This window comes from Phoca vitulina, unplaced genomic scaffold (assembly GCF_004348235.1).
Source record: "Phoca vitulina isolate PV1807 unplaced genomic scaffold, GSC_HSeal_1.0 scaffold2, whole genome shotgun sequence".
In the NCBI taxonomy this organism is placed as follows: domain Eukaryota; kingdom Metazoa; phylum Chordata; class Mammalia; order Carnivora; family Phocidae; genus Phoca; species Phoca vitulina.
Genome location: NW_022589705.1, coordinates 74657139 through 74676440, shown reverse-complemented (window position 1 = coordinate 74676440; position 19302 = coordinate 74657139). Strand labels below are relative to the sequence as shown.

Genomic DNA, 19302 nt, shown 5'->3' with positions numbered 1-19302 from the left:
TTTCTTTTTTTTTTTTTTTTTTTTTTACTTCCTCCATTGGTTTACAGTGTGACCCTTGGGTGGGTCACTTAATCTCTCCTGGACAACCATATAAGACCAAAGGTATTCTGCTGGGGAAAAGGCGGCAGGTCTTAGTCAAGACTGTCCACGCCTAGGCACCAGGGAACCAGGAGTATTTGGCAACGGCCAATGTCTCAGAGGCTGACACAAAGCGATGCGGTAGGCAAAGCAAAGATAAAGATTCCAAACATCAAATATTAACCAATTCATGCCTTCCCCATGAAGCTGTCTGGGAAAGCTACAAGCTGGACACACAGGTCCAGATGGCAGCAAAGGGGTACAGTTGCTCTCTTGCTGGGGATCAGCCCCATCTAGTCCCCTCACACTGGAACCTATGAGATCATCCCCATACCACTTCCAACACAGCAGAACTTGCAGCAAGTGAGGTCTGGAACTCATTTTGCTGTTGCAGGCCTGGCCTCCTACAAGTCTGTGGGTGGGCCACGTGTGCTCTTGGGACCCCAAAGTTTCAGGCTTTGCCCACCCATCCCCCTTCCCTGTGTCAACCAGAATGGCCAGGACTCTGCCTCGGTTTCCCTGTCCAGTCCTCCCCCACCCCCTGTCCTGACAGCAGCATTTGTGGTGGGGGCTGTATGTCCACTATAAAAGGGCTAGCTACCAGGGAGCCTTAACACAAAGCCGAGGACCTGTAGCCCACTGTCCTCTACACAGGGGTGGGCGTTCCTCCCCCGGCTGCCTGCCTCTTCCTGCATCCAGTTTTGCCTGAGCCCCCTTGAACCATTCCACACTGGCTTGGCCCAGCTGCCTTTGGCAGGATCTCTTGTAGCTGGGCTGGTGCCCTTGTCCCTGGCCTCTCTCAACCCCACCACCAGCCCTGTTGCTGAAGAAAGACTCAGTATGTCTTGTGCCCAGCCCCGGCCCTTAGGACCCCAGAGAAAAACCTCCTCCTACCCTTACTTCCTCAGAAAATGGAGAAGGCAGGAGGAAGAGAATAGAAGGAGGGAGGCTTGGGGTCTTTTTCATTCACCTTTATAACTTTATTTAATCAACTCTTCCTTGGGGCGTTAGGGTAGGAATTTTACAGAAAATGGGCTTACTGCTCCAAAACACTAGAGACATTTAGGCAGAGCCAAGTCTAAATCCATCTCCTGACCCATTGGACAGTGCTCAGTCTGTGAATAACCCACACTACCTATAATCTCTTTGAAAATCCCACCTCAGGGGGCTTTGCACTTGATGTTCTCTCTGCTGGAACGCTCTGCCCCAGATATTCCCATGGCTTCCTCTGCCTCATCTTTCAGGTCTCAGCTCAGAGAGGCCTTCCCTGACCACTCGCTAACTAAAGTTGAACCCCATCCCCCAGGTATGCTCTACATCACCCTGTTTCATTGTCTTCATAGCACTTATTGCTCTTTGAAATTATTTTCTTTATTACATGTTTATAGTATGTCTCCTGATAGTAGAACATAAGCCCCAGCAGGACATGGACTATGTCTGTCTCATGTGCTGCAGTATTCTGAGTGTCTCAAACAATGCCTGGCATTAATAGGTGCTCAAAAAATATCTATTTGGGGGCGCCAGGGCGGCTTAGTCAGTTAAGTGGCTGACTCTTGATTTTGGCTCAGGTCCTGATCTCAGGGTCCAGGGATCAAGCCCTGTGTCAGGCTTCGCACTCAGCAGGGAGTCTGCTTGGGGTTCTCTCTCTCCCTCTGCCCCTCCCCCCATTCATGCACACACTCTCTCTCTCTCTAAAGTAAATAAACAAATCTTTAAAAAAATATATCTATTTGCATGAGTGAAAGTCTTCACTTGCCACCCTCATCCACTCTTCTCCTGTGCCCAACAGCCAGCAGAAAGGACCTCTACTCCTTTCCCTCTAAAGGCTTTAGAGAGCCCCTGAAGGATTGGTATTAGAAATCCAGCCTCCAAACCCAGCCCTGCTCTTCGTACTTATCTAGCCCTTCTCAATTGGGCAGATACAGATGGTTCTTTTCCAGCTGCATCTGGGTCTCTCCAGATGTGCCCCTTTGCACAGTTCAAGGAAGGCGTTTGGGGGAAATGGGAAGAAAGAGTGGGGTAAATGACTCTCCCCCACCCTGCAGAGAAGAATGAGACTCTGGGGAGGGAATCTCAGGGTCTGGGGTCTACCAGCCAGCCCCGAGTATGTCCCTTCAATCGGATGCTCTGGGCCCCAGCTCCTCTCTCAGCTGGGGCCACAGAGCCAAGAGACACCAGAAGCAAAGTTCAGGCTTCCTCTTCCTTCTCCAGGGCTGCCAAAGGCCCTGTGAGACACAATTCAGCCTGATCCCCATCCCCACCTCATGCTCCCTAATTGCAGCCATGGCCAACTGCTTTTGGCCTGCTCTTCCCTTTCTGCCAAGTGAACCAATTCTCAGGCTCCTCTGCCTTGTCATGTCCATGTTCTCCCTCCTGAAGGTCTCCAGAAGCCTTCTTGGGGCAGTCATCCCTGCCCACTGCTGCAAGGCAGGACTCCCAGGACCACACTCCTATAGGACCCTCTTCAGGGGCAGCTAGTAAGAGAGAATGTGGGTCTTGAGTTAAACTATTTGGGTTCATGTCCCAAGTCCACCACTTACTAGACATGGGGCTTAAGGGGGCCCTTCATCTCTCTTGAGTTCAGTTTCCTCAATTTCCACATGGGAGCAAGAATGGTTCCTTTCTCATCATGATGTCCCAAAGATTAAGATAATGCAGGTAAAATGTCCATCAATGTTATTAACAATGGAGGGGGGAGGACCACGAAAATGTGTGAGGTCTGGAAGCAGGGTCTCTAAGAGGGTTTCTCAAATGGCCTTGGGCAGAGGCTGTAGCCATGCCTGACTTGGGTTTGGACCAAAAATGGGTGCTCTGAAAACTCATTTCTTTCATGTTTCCCCGGGACTTTGTTTGCCTGAGCTCCTTCTGAAGACCCCCCGCACCTTGAGAATGCTGAAGACAGCAGAGCAGCCCTGGTGGCCAAAGATGGTGGCACCTGAGACAACTAGAGGCCCTTGATTTGCAGGCCCCACCAATCCCTGCAGCCAGGGATGGTGGTATCTCCTCCAGCTGGGATATGGAAGGAAAAGCCCAGTGACCTTATTGCGGGGTATTGGAAAGACAGTCTTCTGCCTCCAGCTATTATATTGTAGCCTACCTGCATGACCCTGAAAAACTTGTTTATCTGTCTGAGTCTCCATTTGCTCATCTGTAAAACAGGGATAATACCTACCTCCTAAGGTTGTGGCAATGAGAAAATAAGCTGATCTGTCCAAGGCAATGGACACATATGTTTCCATATGTTGGTTTCTCTAGACTTTAGCACCCTCGTGCCTTCTGTTATTTGTATGTGTTTGATGAAATTTGGGCTGCTGCCTCTGCTCTGGCCTCCAGACTTCATCTTACCAGAACCATCAGAGAACAACAGGTAGGATCCCAAGGCCATGGCAAGGGTCCACTGGGCAGCAGCTTCTCAGCCAGGCCAGGCCCATGGCCTTTCCTACCCTCTGGCCCAGCTGTCTGATGGAGTCCAGAGTTTAGGTCTGCCTCCCAGGTTAGCACACTGTCCTATTAGCAATCTGTGTGAGCTTAGACAGTGGCTGCCTGTGTCAGGGCCTGGCTCCTCCTCTGGACCTCTCCTGCAGGGGAGTCACACACAGGGCTAGGCCCCACACAGCCCCATGAAGTCTGGTTGGTTGGCACACTACCAGGTTCACAGGGTAACACCTCCCAATCCTCAGCTCTGCCTGATCCTGACCCAGCCTCTAGGTTGTCTTAGCCTCTGCTCTCCTCTCTAGATTTCTGGGTTAGCAGAGCCAGGACCACAGGGGGAGACAGCATGGGAAGAGGAGAGCCTTCCGTATGGAAGGCCTGTCCTCCCAGCTTTGCCCTCTGAGGTGTTCTTCCAAGAAAACTTACCTATGAGTGGCCCCCCATCAATCCCAGGACAAAGCAGTCGCTACCTCCTCTTAGGTCCCATACTTCCACACAGTAGGGTAAATTTTATTTGCAGACCCTGAGCTCCTTGAAAACCAATCCACCTGATCTGTCTCAGCGTGGACAAGACCTGGCATACAGTAGGTGCTCAGTAAGTTCAGGATCCGTGATTGAGCCATCAAGAAGGAGTACCCCTCAGATGGGGCACAGGGAGCAGAGGAAAAACAGAAGAAGGCAGGAGGGAAATGACTGCGTGCGGCTGGACCAGAACGCCCCAACAGGCAGAGCTGTTCCAGGGTGGTGGGCTCCCTGAAGAACTGGGCGTGTCCTGCCTAGTGAGGCATGCAAGCAGAGGCTGGAGGGCTGCTCTGGAGGATGCTATAGAATGGATTCAAGCACCGAACACATTTCAGACAGACAAGCCCTGGTGCCTTTCAACTCTGGATTCCAAGGCACAGCTCTTTGAATGCCTACAACTAAAAAGCCATGGTATCAAGCACTTTCATTACACTTCTTCACGGCGCCCTTGAAAACTCTCCTCTGCAGGAGCTACCATTTTTACTTCCATTTTACAGATGAGGAATTGAGGCTTAGAAATGCAAAGAAAATTGCCCAAGGTCACTGAGGTGGTGGAAGAGGGATGGGAATCTGGTCTGAGTCCAGGCCCAACATTCTCACCCACAGAGAGACCAAGCCCCGGCAGGTCAAAAGTAGCATGTCTCTCTGACCACAGTGGTTTGATGAAGCCACCAAGTGGACCCCCGGTGTGCCCTGACTCATCACTCAGCCTCAGAAAACCTCCATCCCTGCCATCCCTCCCTCGCGCACGGGCACATGCTGCTTATTCACAGTTTAACATATGTGCTCATCCAAAGTCAGATTACAAAGCCATGCAGATCATCCAACACAACTCACGTGGCATGTCATATATAGTCATCGTCACCTAAGGTGCAGATACACACGCACTTGTTCCCACAAGGGCTCACACACCTCTACATCTTTATCCAGTGGACGCTGATGCTTATACACACAGAAGCTGCACAGATACAAACCTCACATACATGTTCATTCACGTGTTTATCCCCATACAACAGATATGTATGTTCATTTCACATCACTCAGGCACCCACATCTGCTCAATGTCATACACCAAATCCTCCCCCAACAAGAACTTTATCCATTGTTCCCAGATCCAGTACTAGGCCCAGGTGAGCAATGATGCTCCCTCCCTCTGGGGCTGGCCAGGCAGCCCTGAAACGGGGAGAAGACTCAGCCTGCCTGTGATGGATGGAATTAATCTATTGAGCTGGAGAAACTAAATAATTAAATCCCTAATCACCCCCCAAGCCAGCCCAGGCCAATATAGCTGAGGGAGGGAGGGGGCTCTGAGGCCCAGGCCAATATCCTAGGGAGGGGGAGGGGCTTGGGAAGAAAGGCATAGACAGAAGCCTCTAGGAATGTTCTCTGGGAAGAGCTCTAGCAGGCAGGGAGACAGACAGACATGGTTCTCAAGGGCCACAGGCTCTCCCTGTCCATGCTTGAGAAGAGAGCATACCACCATCCACTAATACAGAGCGGTCCTCCTCCAATCCTCCCCAGAGCCTTCCTGCCCCTCCAAGGATGCATCCTGGGAGTGTATGGAGATGGCAGACAGGACACTCAAACTGCCCAGGACTGTGGCTGCCAATGGGGTCCGACCAAAGTGGAGCCGACATAGGATCAGTAGGGCCCTGGCACACCCCTGCCTCATTCAGAGCAGGCCCCTCCCCAGCCTGGTGCAGATGGCAGGGAAGGACCCCTCCACACAGGTGCACCTGCTTCCCTCAGGAAGTGGGTCCAGCACGTGGCTAATAGGCTGAGGATGGGGCAGAGGCCTGGGCAGGGGGGCTCAGGGAAATCAGCCTGGGAGCAGGCCCCAGTCCCATTGGCTGAAAAGTGGGTCATTTTCCTTTTGAAAAATAGTGAGAAAATGGAGAAGTAGGTCGGGCTCTCATCCCCTCAGCCCCAGGCACCATCCCGGACTTGCAGGGTGGGGAGAGAAGAGATCTGCACATGCCACAGCCCCATCTCCCCCAGGACGCTGCCCGGGGAGGCCCCCAGCACAAGAGGCCAAGGTCATCAGCATTACTCAGGACACCCAAGGGCATGCGCACTCTGAGGCCAGGCCTGGAGCTCAAGCTCCACCCTGCCCTGGGGGCTCTGGGGTGAAAGCAGCTAGGACCGGACCACTGGCAGGGTGGGGGCTCCAGCACGCAGGACCCTGAGGAGCCTCCTCCCATCCTCACGTCTGTCATGATACCTCCTCTCCTCTCTTCTCCCTTTCCTCTTCGTCCACGTGGGCAGAGTCGTTGCCATGACACCGCGGGCAGGTGGGCGGCTCTGGCGGCAGCTTCGGCCCAACCCCCAAGCTCCGAGCCCAGGTGGGAGGGGAGCGGCGGCAGCGCCCCCGCCCCTCGTCCAGATGGAGAGGAGATTGGCAGAAGGCCCCCAGACACCTAGAACCTGCAAGGGGCTCGAGCCCTGGCCTCTGGGGGATGAGGCAACGCGCGCGCAAGCTTGGAGGTCTGGGGGAGGAACTCTCAAAGGATTTCAGGCCTTAACCGCCCCTACCCCAGGTCGGGGAGCAGCACGGGGAGGGGCTGACCCACCACTCCCACTTCTTCCCTTTCTCAGCCGGCCCTCCTCCCAGCTTTCCCCGCGCGCCAAGTCTCTGTCCCTTCCCGCGGGCCGCCGATTGGCCCCTCCTGAGGTCTAACCTCAGTCCCTCACGGTGCTACACGAGCGCGAGTCCCCGTGTCTCTTGGCAGAAAGGATAACGGCCAAAGTTGAGACTCTCAGAGAGATTCCTCCCTTACCCCCAAACCCCTGGCCTGTCCTCTGGAATTTGGGTCCCTTTTCCCTGGGTACGCCCACATACCTGAATTCACATCACAGCCTGGGGGGGGGGGGGGGGGACCACTCACTCCTGAGCCCATACTTGGCCAAGGCACCCACCCCACCAGGAGAGAGGACCCAGAATGGAGCAGGGAGAGGAAGAGAGGAGGGAAAATGCTGTCTGAGGAGGCTGCCCTCCCTCCACATCGGGCCTCAGGAAGTCTGGACCGGGCCTCAGCTCAACGGCTCTGAGCACTCCTTTCGGGGTCCGCATGCCTCTGTCCCAGTTCTAAGTCTCCGTGGCTCTGACCTCCTAAGACCCCTCCCACTGTTCAGGACGTTGTTCCTGAAGGCAGGAGCCCTGTATCACTGACCAAATGGAGCCAGAGGGACCCCTACACGGCAGCCCTCTGCAACCTGGCTGGCAGGGCTGGGCGTATGTGTGGTGGCGGTGCCAAGACCCAAAAGGAAGGGAGAATGGTCAGCCAAGGTTAGCTGGAGGGTGTCCAGCTTGCCATGGGTGTTCATGACATACACACTGCATACACACATAAAGACATTTTTACTTTCTTCCTTAGCCTTCTCCAGCTAAGACAATAGATCTGAGTGGCTAAAGTCACAGGTGTGCACGCGTGTGCATGAGAGTGCACGCATTCTATCTCCTTTTCTCCACCTCCACTGCCAGTGTTCGACATCGAAGCGGCCCTCATCCTAAGTTCTCACAAAGCTATTTCGGTGGGTTCCTAACTGGTCTCCCTGTCTCGCATCTTGGTCCAACCCCATCTATTCTCCTCACTGGCTGCCAGTGTGATCTACCTAAAATACGTTTATTCAAAAAATATGTATTGAGCACCTACTAAAGCCATGCACTCCTCTGGACACAGCAGGTAGAGTAGCAAACGCAACGGGTGAAGCTCATTCTGAAGAAGTTCATTTTCTAGTATAGAATGTATGTTAGATTGTATAAGACGTATATTCCCTACATACACCCCTGAGCACCACAGTATCTGATCAGCCTTGGGCTCCGTTCAAATATATTTAACAACGGAGTGGGGTGAGGGGACAGAAAGACAAGGGGATATCTAAGGTAGACTGTGGGTGAGGCCTCTCCAAAATAAAAGTGACTTTTGAGCAAAGACGAATAAAGTGAGGGAGCAAATCACATGGATATCTGGGGGAAGAACCTTTCAAGCTGAGGGAAAAATTAGTACAATGGCCTTGAGGTGGGCCTGTGCTTGCCATCTTTGGGGAACCAAAAGGAAGCCCTTGTAGGGGTGGCACCTGAGATCAGGGAGGTCACCGGAAGCTATTTTACACACGGCACTTATGTCACTGAGGCCCCACTAAGCATTATGGATTTCACTCTGAGATGAAAAGCCATTGGAAATGCATGACCTCATCTTATTCAGGCTGCTTTTGCAGGGGAGAATCTATGGAGGAGGGCCTGGCAATGGTGGGAGTAGGGAGACCATCTGGGACATTTCCTGTCACTGAAACACCTTTTCCTACAGTTGTCCACCTGGGGAACACCTGTTACAACTTCAAGCTGTAGCTCAAAGGCCTCCTCTCCTATGGCTCCTTTACCAAGCCCCTCCCTTCCCCACTCCAGAACTGACCAACGTCTCTGTAGGTCTCCATCCTCCCACCTTCCTCAACGCTCTCCTTACTTGGTTTCAGGTCTTTCACCTTCTCTAGATTATAAGTTACCTGAGGTCGAGAACCATCCCCAGTGTCCAGCACAGAATGTAGCAGATCACAGGCATAAAATAAACATTGGCTGAATGAGGCGAGGCATTGGGTGAGGCACAGGTGGTGGAAAAGGGACTATTTGCAGGCTGTTGTTAACATGTGAGTGGGTGAGTGAGGTGCACAGGTATGTGCTCACCGGTTGCAATCAGGCCAGTGTGAGCAGATGCCCACATATTTCTGCATACTCTGTTCATATGTGTATATTTGTTAGCATGCATGTACATGCTGACAAATCCCTGTGTTGATCTATACATTCCTGTAGATTCGTTCATGTGTGTACATGTTAGAAAGTGCATTTATGTCAAGATAGGCATATTAAAGCATAGACAAGTAATATACACATATACACGTACACACGTATTGCCACATGCCCCGCAAGTGTGAGGCTCATACACACACTTGGGCCTCTCTAATATCCCTGCCCCCTTCACCCACTAAGCCCCCCTTGTTCTGCTTGATTCTTAAAATGTCTGTCGTCATGTTAGTGTTTAAGCTCCCATACCCTCTTCCCACATACACTCCTGAGCACCATAGCATCTGATCAGCCTTGGGTTGGGCTCCCTCACTCAGCTGTCTCCAAGGCCTGTATAGGTTTCTCCTCTGCAAATCCCCATCATATGGATAGTAGTGAGGAACAGTTGGGTCCCCGTGACATGAGAATTTGAGACACCTCAGGAGGCTGCGTTCTGGAGAAGAGCCACAGGCATCAGGGTGGATCAAATTCAAGTGTGTGGGAAAACAACTTTTGGACAGCCCCAGTGTTCAGTCAGAATCTCTCACTCTCTCTCTCATTCTTTCTCTCTGTCACATTTACTCATATGACCCAGTTTATGTAGATATATTCACATGCTATTAATGCATGTGTGCACATATGTGTCCCCACACACACGCTCACATGCAAACTTACACTCACATATATGCATTGTTGGGTGAGCACCCCAACACACACACACACACACACACACACACACGGGTTTAAGTCATTGCCTTCAAAGTCACATATATACATGGATGCACACATAAAGTTATACATACATAAACCTATATATACATGTGTCCACACTTCTACACAAAATCATAAATGTGTTTGAACACATTCACACAGCATACTCATGCATATGTGTGTACACATGCACAGTCACAGACCCACTCACAGGCAGCAATACACGTGCATGTGCACCAGAATAGCGTAGCTATCCAGCCCCTCCCCTGGTTTCTGTCCTGCGCACAAAGCCAGGAGTCCATATTCTCTCCAAGGGACATCACAAGTTTGCACTTGCTCTCTTTCCTGCCAGTCTCCCACTTCTCCATTTGGAAAGTTGTTCCTACTATCAATAGGATATGCCCCACTCCTGGACACACCCCATTCCCACCCACTCTCAGAAGAAAAAAAAAAAGTCATTCTAAAAATGGGCTGTTATCCCCTTGTCCCATGCCTGTAGTAACCAATATTTCCTCAGACAACCTGGGGGATCAGTTGCAACGAAGCAGGTGCACCTTGGAATAGGTGCACTTTTTCCCCACCCAAGAGGCAGCCCCCACCCGCACCCCCATGTACATATACAAGTCTTTAATTCAAAAAAGGGAAATAAAAGGAAAATATCAAGACCAGAGTTTTTCCTCCCAGTACCTCTGGGTATAGTCCACTGCTCCCAGACTCCAAAACAGTTATTGGGGCACAGGAGGGAACAATCAGAAGATTATCTCTGGGCCCTCAAACCTCCTGGGATGCTGCTCTTCTTCCCTAGAGGGTAACTTCATGATGTCCAGTGAACCCCTTCCATCCCAGCCCAAGGACCCTGCCAAAGAGAGGCCAGACCTTAAGGCTTAAAAATGTAACGGTGGTGACCTTGGCTCAAGATAACAAAAGAAGCAAGTATTTAAAAAACAGGAGCTAGGTAGGGATCAGGGAGGGGAACTGAAGACAACTCCCAGCAGGAAAGTGGCTGCTGGAACATTGGATCATGAATAGCAGGACTCTCCAAGGGGCCAGGGAGAGGGGGGTGGACATCCAGTATTCCATGTGGGGGTGGAGGGGTGACTGCTTCAGGCAGTAGCTGCAGCTCCAAAGTAAAGTCTTATCAAAGCTGTTATGTAACTAAGGGAGCTGAGTGGAGCACAAACACCTCCCCTCCCCAAACAGGCACCCACACCCACACCCACCACCTCCCAGCACCCACAGCATAGGAAAACTCAGCTCCTCCCAAGCAGCTAGAGAAGAGAAGAATCATCTTGATGAGTTACATCAAAAACATGATGGGTGATGGGCTCCTTATTAACTAGAAGTCACATCTGGGAAAGAATGAACTGGCTCAGTTTGGGGTCCCTAGATACTTCCCCCTTTTCTTGAACTCCCTGCCACACCCAATTTTTGTCCAGCATCATCTGGAAACCCTCCCTGCTCTCCTCTCAAGAAGGATCCCATTTGAATATTTGATTGTGCTCTTGGGGATGGAAGGTGAAGCTGCCATCAACCCTTCCTGCCTGTTGTTCCCCACAGTCTCATCTGCATGTCCTGACATTTGGCTCTCATCCCCCTGGGATGACAAGGGAAGGGACCTGGAGAAATAACTCCTTGCTCGATTCCCTTCAGAGTTACAAAGACAAAGCACAAGAATCCAGAAAATTGAGATGACGCTAGGTTGGTGGGAAAAAGATTTCCAAGGAAGCTGAAGATTGAAACCTAGACCCTATACCCTAATTTGAGGGGTTTGGTTTTTCTCTTCCCCAGATCTTCCTCTTTTCCCATTGCCCTGTCTCCAGTAGCCTCCTCCTTTTCTGCTCTATGGCATTGAACAACCCCACCCACTCCTTGAATCCTTTGCTTGGAAATCTTCCTCCCCAATAAAAGTCTCTCCCAAACGCTGCTCTAAGCTGTGGTTGGGGTGGGCAGAGAATGAGACAGGCTTGCAGAATATTTCACTGTCCCCTGTCCTCAATTCCAAAGTATGCTGGGCAGAGGGGTGCCACCTAGTCAATCAAATTGTCCTGAACTCCTGAGCCCTATCTACCCCAGGCCTAACTAGCAAAACCTAAGCTGTCCTAATCCAGAACTGCCTTGAGCCTGAACTTGTGGGACTCAGTAGGAGAAAAGCTGGTGTCCGTACCCCTAAGCTTGTTGCACTAAAAACTATCCAGGAGAAGAGAGCTTACAGCCACAGTATCATCCTCCATTCCTATCCCCACACTAACAGAAAGGTGATTTGGGAAAGGGGAGAGGGAACTGAAACAGGAAAAGAGTTCTTTTTTTCAAATACCACTAATAACTAACTGTGAGGCCTAAAGCCAGAAGGAGGATCCCAGAATCTATCTTTCCATCCAGGGACTCCGTCCTTGTTAAATGGGTCATCTGGGAGAATTTTTCTAGTGAGCCCTCGGCACTGCCTAGTCACATTTCCATCATCGGGTTCCAACGCAGCCCCATTCAAGACCCAAGACAGTTCCGAAGGAGCAAATCCCTGCCGAGTCCCGTTCAGCACTCAGGACAGCTCCCAGCGACTCTCCGGGCACAACGGCCAGAAACCCAGGATGCCAGAAAGATTTACCCCACCACACACCGGTGCTCTTTAGAACAGAAGCCCCTCTCCCCTGCCCATCCCACGCTCGCTCCCATCCACCGGGAGCACCTCATGTTGCTCCCTTCCCTCTGTGTCCAAGGAGAGAAAAGAAACCCAGACACGAGGCTTCCCTGAGGGAGCCTAGAGAGAGGACCCCACCCACCTCCTTTCAGCCCAGAGCCTCTCAACGCCACTCACAGCTGGTTCTAAAAACCACTTTTCCTTCTTAACCACCACCCCAAAGATAAGAGAAATACTCACGTGGGGGCTCCCAGCCCTGTAGGCAGATGTGGTGGGGGGAGGCAGAGAGAGGTGGCTCCCCACACCCTGATCTGAGCCCCCTTTCTGAAGGAGCCAGCTCCCATCTGGACTGGGGGGAGGAGAGACATGTGGAAGCACTGATTGAGGGGAGGGGAGAAGGGAAAGGGGAGGAGGCAGGAGCGGGGGACTGGAGCGTGGGGGTGTCGGGATGGGGGCAAGGGAATCCTTTTTAATTTCATTCTCTCCCCATGTCTACATCAGCCCTGCAGGCTCAGCCCTTTAATATTTACACATAGGAAGAAGAGAGGATGAGAAAGAACAGAGAGTGAGGGGGGCAGGGGATACCTGAACTCAAAGGACATAGAAGCAGGGGCCTTCAGGAGTTAGGAGCTTGAGCCCCCCACATCATTCCCAGCCCACTCCCATTCTGAGCTCCTGACTGGAAGGAAGAAGGAACCCTGGTACCATTCTGTCCCTTTGTTAACAAAACACTTTGAAGCTGCTTCAGAAAAAGATCAGATCCCCACCCACACACCTGGACACCCCCACAAACCCAGATTTCTTGGGTGCCTTATGTGCAGATGGTAGAGGCAGTATTCATGCACAAGCATGTTCTGGTGCTTGGAAGCATGTTTACATGTGGGTTGCTGTGTAAAAGCACATGAACATGTCAGCTAGCATGTACAGGTCTATACAAGTATATTTTGGGTGTATTCACATGTAACAGCCCATGCAATCATACATAAACTTATGTAATCAAATGTGCAAATCAGCCCCCAAGAGACCTACCCCCAGCTCTCTAGCTGCAACCCAAGGACAAGGCCATCCACTTCCCCAGATACCCTTATTCGTCGGCCCCTCCCTCACAGCCTCACTTTTTCTTTCTGTGACATGGGGAGAAGGGCTGGTGGGAAGGCATGCTGCATCTGAGCCCAGGGACTTGACAAGTTATTAGCAACAATGAGCTGGCAGCTCGTTACCATAACGATGGTGCCACTGCTTCACCCCAGCTCAAACCCAGACTCCCCAGACAGCAGGAGGCCCGCTGAGCCAGCAGTCTTCAGACTGGGGTGGGGGGGGGCAGGTGAGTAAAGAAGGAATCAAGACATAAATCTTGTATAGTGGAGGGTACATAGCTGTTCTTCCAACTCCCACTGAGACAACACATTGAATCCACCAAGTGGGAATAAAATCAAACTCTGGAAAGGTTTCCTGACCATGGAGTTGGTAAGACAGTAGAAGGGGTCCGTAGAAGCCCCTCTGGACAAAAGGTTCTGTTGTCATTTGCCTCCTTCATCCCCTCACTCCAAGAACCTCTTCTACTGATCTTAGTAGATTAAGAGAAAAAACAACCAAATAGAAGGCCCCTCTCTGAATTTCAGTCTTCCCATCTGTAAAATGGGGACAATTATCTTATCATTTACCCTAGACTTCTGGAAGTTTAATTAGAAAGGGTTAAGGGTACTACAGACACTTCCAAAACCAGAAAAGCCCCAGAAGTTTCTCTACCCAACAGGAACCCATGAAATAAGGAATTGTCAGGCCAGCTAGAGGCAAAATGCATCAGAAATTGGGTGGGATGAAGGAAAATGGAGCTCAGCCAGCTCAAGCCCCAACATCAGCTGGAGAGAGATGATGTGAGGTGCCAGGCAGCAGCTGAAAGCAGGCACCGCCCCAGAAGAAAGTCTGGGAGTCTGGCCTTCAGCAGCTTCAGCCCCTCTCCAGCAGGAATCAAGACAAGTCCATGGCCTACTCGGTGGTGGGTATGGTTATGAATCCCTATCCCCAATAACATCTAGTTCTCTCTTTAAGAAGGGTCCCAGGTTAAAGGATCTACAGCCTTAGGCTTATTGGGTCTTTGATTCTTCTCCTCAAATCCTTTCTTCTCAGCTCTGATGGGCATGGATTGGGGCAGGGGGGAGTTCCAGGAATGGAGAATAACATGGAGGGTTGGAAAGTTCCTGGGCTAAGACTAGCCAGGAACACACAAGTTTGCTGTGTGACCTTGGGCAAGTCCCCTCCCTTCTCTGGGCTTCAGTGTCCTCACTTTATAATTAAGAGGTTAGACCAAGTCAATTCTAAGTTTCCTCTCCTATATACAAGCTCACTCCTTGGACGTGAGCCCCCTGGCATAAAATGCAGTGGGCACTGCCTGCTAGATCAGTGGGGCAGTGGGGGTGGGGGCTGCAGGGTTTGTATCTGAGGCTGTTCATCCTGTGTTCATGTTCCTTTTAGAAACACCTGCCACCCTAGCCCTCCCAGCTCCCTTTTTAGACCCTGATTCACTGCCAACTCACGAAGCCTCTCTCCCTTCCCTCCCTCCTCTCTTCTCCCCCTCTCTCCCTTTTAGGCCTTGGCAGCTGGGTGCAGAAGTAGCCCCAGCACTCAGGAAATGCTGGGTGGAGATGGAGATCAGTGCCCCCAGGGTCAGACAGAACACACCAGGAGGTACCACTCTTTAACCTTGGCCCAGCCCAACTCTTTGAATCACCCAAAGACCTGGGTTGGAGTCTTTCATGAGAAATGCAATTCACTTCTCAAGCCTCAGCATCCTCATCTGTAAATTGGCATTATATTAAGTTGAACTACGTGAAATTGCTGGTTTTGTAGGTAAAAAACAAAAACAGTTGAATACTGGCAATTTCATATGGCTTAACCTGGCCTGCTTGCTCCCTGAGGCTACTGGGGGGATAAGAAGAAGGAGTTGAGGGTGGAGTATTTTTCAAAAGCCCTGGACACATACAAGGGCATTGTTTTCTTACTATTATTACTTCAAAGAGCTTTCAGACCCATCTGGAGCCAAGGGACTGAACAAATGACCCAGAACTTGGAAATTTAGGACTTGGAAGTCCGGGAGAGAGCCACCTGCTCTGATGACTAACAACAGGACAGAAGCTTCCACCTGGCCTCCTCAGCTCCTGGACTAAAGGGCCCTTGGTGAACATTACTGGGATGACACAAGTTCCTAGGCCCCAAGAAGCAGCACACACACACCCCAGCTCACCCCTGGCCCTACTACCACCAGGGGCCCCAGCAGGCAAGAAGGACTCAACGAGTAACATCACAGAGGATACCCCCTGAGGTAGGTGAAGGTGAGGATCAAGGTGGGTAGTACAATGCAGCTCTTGCCTGAGTTGGGGGTGAGGAGTCACAGGGGAGGAGGGATGATCTGACCTCAGAAAAGTCTGATCTCCCCGTCCCTTGCCTCCGGACCACAGCCAGGAACCCCCTGGGGGGAAGGAGGGACAAAGCCCAGGTGTCAGTGATTCAGAATGAACCCTGCTCAGATACATTCTCACACAGCCAACACACACACACACACACACACACACACACACAGAGGCCACGGATACCTGGACCCACTCACAGACACAGTCACATTGACACACACACATCCTATTGACACACACACTCACAGAGACATACACAGGCACACACGGTGACAACACACACACTCATTCACACACGTCTACAGATACATACACAGTAACACACTCCACACTCACACTGCATACACCCACTGACACGCACACACTCTCACCCACAATGACACACGCACACACTGCATACACTCACTGGCATACACAATCACCCACAGACCCACACGGTGACACATTCACACACTCATCACAGGCACAGTGACACGCACTCACACTCACACACCTGCAAAGGAAACTTCTCTCCGGATCTCCCCAGCACCATCACTTCCCCCCAAAACCCGGCTGGCTACTCCCTCCCAAAACCGAGCCTCCAGCCCCGGCCAGCACTGGGCCGGGGCTGGCGGGCCCCCGCGGCTCTACCCGGGAGAGCCGGTCCGCGCTCCGCGTGGTGCCCCCGCCGGTGCTCTGGGTCAGGCCCGCGGCCGCGAGGCCGGGGCGGGGGCGGGGGCGGCGGAGGAGGCCCAGCCCTCCCACCCAACCCCGGGGCCGGGAGGCGAGGCCGCGGGAGCCCGGGGCGTGGGCGGCGCCGGGGCCGCAGCCAGGCCGAGGCTGGGGGGCGCTGCAGAGGGCGCCGCGAGCGCGGCCCCGTCCCCACCCCTCCCCGCGGCTTACCTGGCCCGGCTCGGGCTCCGGCCGGGTTACATGGTGCCGGCGGCCCGGGCCGGGGGCGCTGCGGCGGCGGGCGGGCGGGCAGGGACGGGGCCCGGCACTGCGGAGCCCCCAGCGAAGGGGCCGCGCCGGCTGCGGAGCCCCAAGCGAGCGCCGAGCGGCAGCGGGCGCGGGCGCGGGAGCGGGAGGCGGCCAAGCCACGGAGGCTGGATTTCCCGGGGACCAGGAAGGGGAGGCGGGGGGATCCCGCCCGCGCGCTCCGCCCCCGCCCCCGCCCCCGCGCAGGGCTGCCGAGCCCGGAGCCCGGGAGAGGGAGGGGGACCGAGCTCCCTGCCCCCGCACCGGACCCGGGAGGGCCGAGGTCGCAGGCGGCAGACGGCCGCCGGGGTCTCCGAGGAGCGCCCGCCCGGCTGAGCGACAGCGCTGGGGAGGCCCAGCTCCGGGGTGCGAAGCAGCTCCCCTCCCCGGGGACCACCGGGTCCGTGTCCGCCAGACCCAGGAACAGGCACACGGTGTCTGTCACGACCACGCACCGCCGGACCTGGGCGCAGGGACCCAAGCCCAGCGGCGGGCGGTTGGGGATGACAGTCGCACAGCCTCACGGGCACGGTCTCGCGCCCACCGAGGCACAGTCACACCCTGAATGTCACACACAGCCCCCCATACACAGCCCCTTGGGAGACTCTTCGGGTTTTCCCGGTCAGCTACCCGACTTCGGCTCCTGGCCTGGGTTCAAGGAGCCCCCTTTCTCTGCCCCAGCCCCTGCCAGGGTGGGGCGCTGTGCCCGGCCTCCGAGCCACAGACCGGAGTCCCCCACCCACAGTCCGCACAGCCCAGGCATTCCCAGTGTGGAGGGAGAACCCCGCTATACCTGCCGACTTTGCTGGGGCCCCCACCCGTACCCACTGTGCCCGCCCACCTCTAGGCCCTGAGCCAGGGGTTGTGCCATGGCGGGGGCGGGGTGGGGAAGGGAAAGGGGACTGTCCGAAGCACAGCCGGAGGCGGCAGAGCCAGGACACAAGGCTGCAGGAGCCAGGAGAGGCGGAGGAGAGCTGACTGCAGCAGTTCCTGGCTGGAATCCGTCTTGGCGCCCAAAGCGATGCTGTAATGGGGCGGGGGGGGGGGGGGGGGTTGGGGGGGGAGCCGGGGGGGGGGGGGAAAAAACTGGGGGGGGGGGAGGGGCTGGTCCTGGATTCTGATTTTCCAGGGTGGGTGTGAGGGAACACTGCCTCAGGCACTGGAAGTTGGGGTGGGGAGGAGTGTGCATCCTCAAAGCCCTCTTCCTTCCTCCACCGTTTCTGCTCTTGAAAGCTTTGGGATGGTGACGTGAGGGCTTGGGAGCCTTGGGAGACCAACTGTCCTCCTCTCCAGGAACAGACCTTTGAAGTAGTTACGATTCAGCATTCACCCAACAACTCCCTTTTCTCTGTACCCCTTTGGGGTTGCTGGCTCTCTTCCTTGTATAAAGGGGGAAACTGAGGCAGGGAAAGTAGAAGTCACAGGCCCAAAAGAGTTAAAGCTGGGAACTAAGCCCTTTCCCCCTTCTCCAGAGAAATGTTTAAAGATGCCACATGACATAAATGACATAAAGGAGTTTGGGAAGCCCTTCCCCAAGGAAACCTAGAAATCTGGGGGTGGGGGGCCACAGAATGGTTACCTATCTTGCCCCCCACAAGACTGGTTCCATCAAGAATTTTCAATCATGAGCTAAGGTTACAGATCATTTCTAGCCCGGAGACGGCCAAGAACAGATATGACAGAAAATAAAGTAGAAACTTGGTCCCAGGAACCAGCTTTAGAACTGAAAGAACCATTTTGCTTTCCGTGAAGTGTCAGAACAGAAATCGTGTAGGACCCCAAAGGTACCACCACATTTTCTGAGTTCCAAGATGTACATTTTGTTAACTATTCTGAAATTGGAACACCTCTTACAATGGTTAGGGACATTTAATACGGTTTTCTTTTCTCTTTTAAGCTTTTCAGCTTTTGCTTTTCTCTTAAAGCTGTTATCTAAGGGTTGATATGTTTTAGAATTGAGAACATGGTGTAGTTTTCATTTGTTAATTCAACAACCATTTACTGATTAAGATGAATCAGACAGGCTTACCCTGGGCAGTGTTCTTTCACAGCCATCCAGTGATGTATAAAGGAGATGGAGATGTAAACCAGTAATTACTCTCAGGGCCAGCTTCATAGGAGTGTGAGCTGTGCAGTCACACAGAGCCCCCTACTTTAAAAGGCCCCACTCTTGGTTTAATGCTCTGCTGTCACTGTCTTGAAATTCTTAAATAATTTCTTAACAAGGGGCCCTGTGCTTCACAAATTATGATTGCTGTGTTAGAAATTCCATGCCTTAATAGAGATGGGCACAAAATACTTTGAGTCTAGTGGCAACAGTCAGCTCTGCCTCCGTGAAGAGGGGCAGTCAAAGAAGTAAAGAAGCATAAAGGAGGCATTGGGGATTTCCAAGTTGGGAAAGAGAATTAGGGTAGAGAACCACACAGGTGCAGAGACAAGAACTCATCAAACTGTCTTTCAAGCAGTATGGCAGACTAGGTGCTTAGTTGATCTTCCCACCGAAAACGTGATTAAGTGTTAAAAAATGATAGATAAAAAATTTTTTTAATCTTCTTAAATGCATCAATGAGCTGGCAAGAAAATAAAAAACACCCCAGCCAAAATCCAAGTGAAGGCGTAATCAGAGAAGTTTCCAGAACATTGAAGCCAACTTTAGTCTTGGGGGCTGCAATACATTGGTTACAAAAATGGCACCAATTCACCTCTCCCTGAATCCACGTCCTTTGCCATGTAACTTTGAAACTCCCTGCATCAAGAGATGGATTCTATTTTCCCACACT

General features: G+C 52.7%; 1 protein-coding gene across 3 annotated transcripts in view; it reads right to left on the bottom strand.

Annotated features, from left to right (window-relative positions):
* The window catches only part of DLGAP3 (DLG associated protein 3), a 61802-nt gene extending 45279 nt beyond the window's left edge, over window positions 1-16523 (bottom strand). The window contains exons 1-2 of one of the 3 annotated variants that reach the window (XM_032388281.1): window positions 12741-12850; window positions 12396-12499 (exon numbers count right to left, since the gene is read on the bottom strand). The gene's annotated coding sequence lies outside the window, so the exon portion shown is untranslated. Of the gene's footprint in view, window positions 1-12395; window positions 12505-12740; window positions 12851-16447 lie in introns of those variants that run through there. The other 2 variants (XM_032388274.1, XM_032388290.1) reach the window with 2 other exon arrangements.
* Between the last annotated feature and the right edge of the window lie 2779 nt (window positions 16524-19302).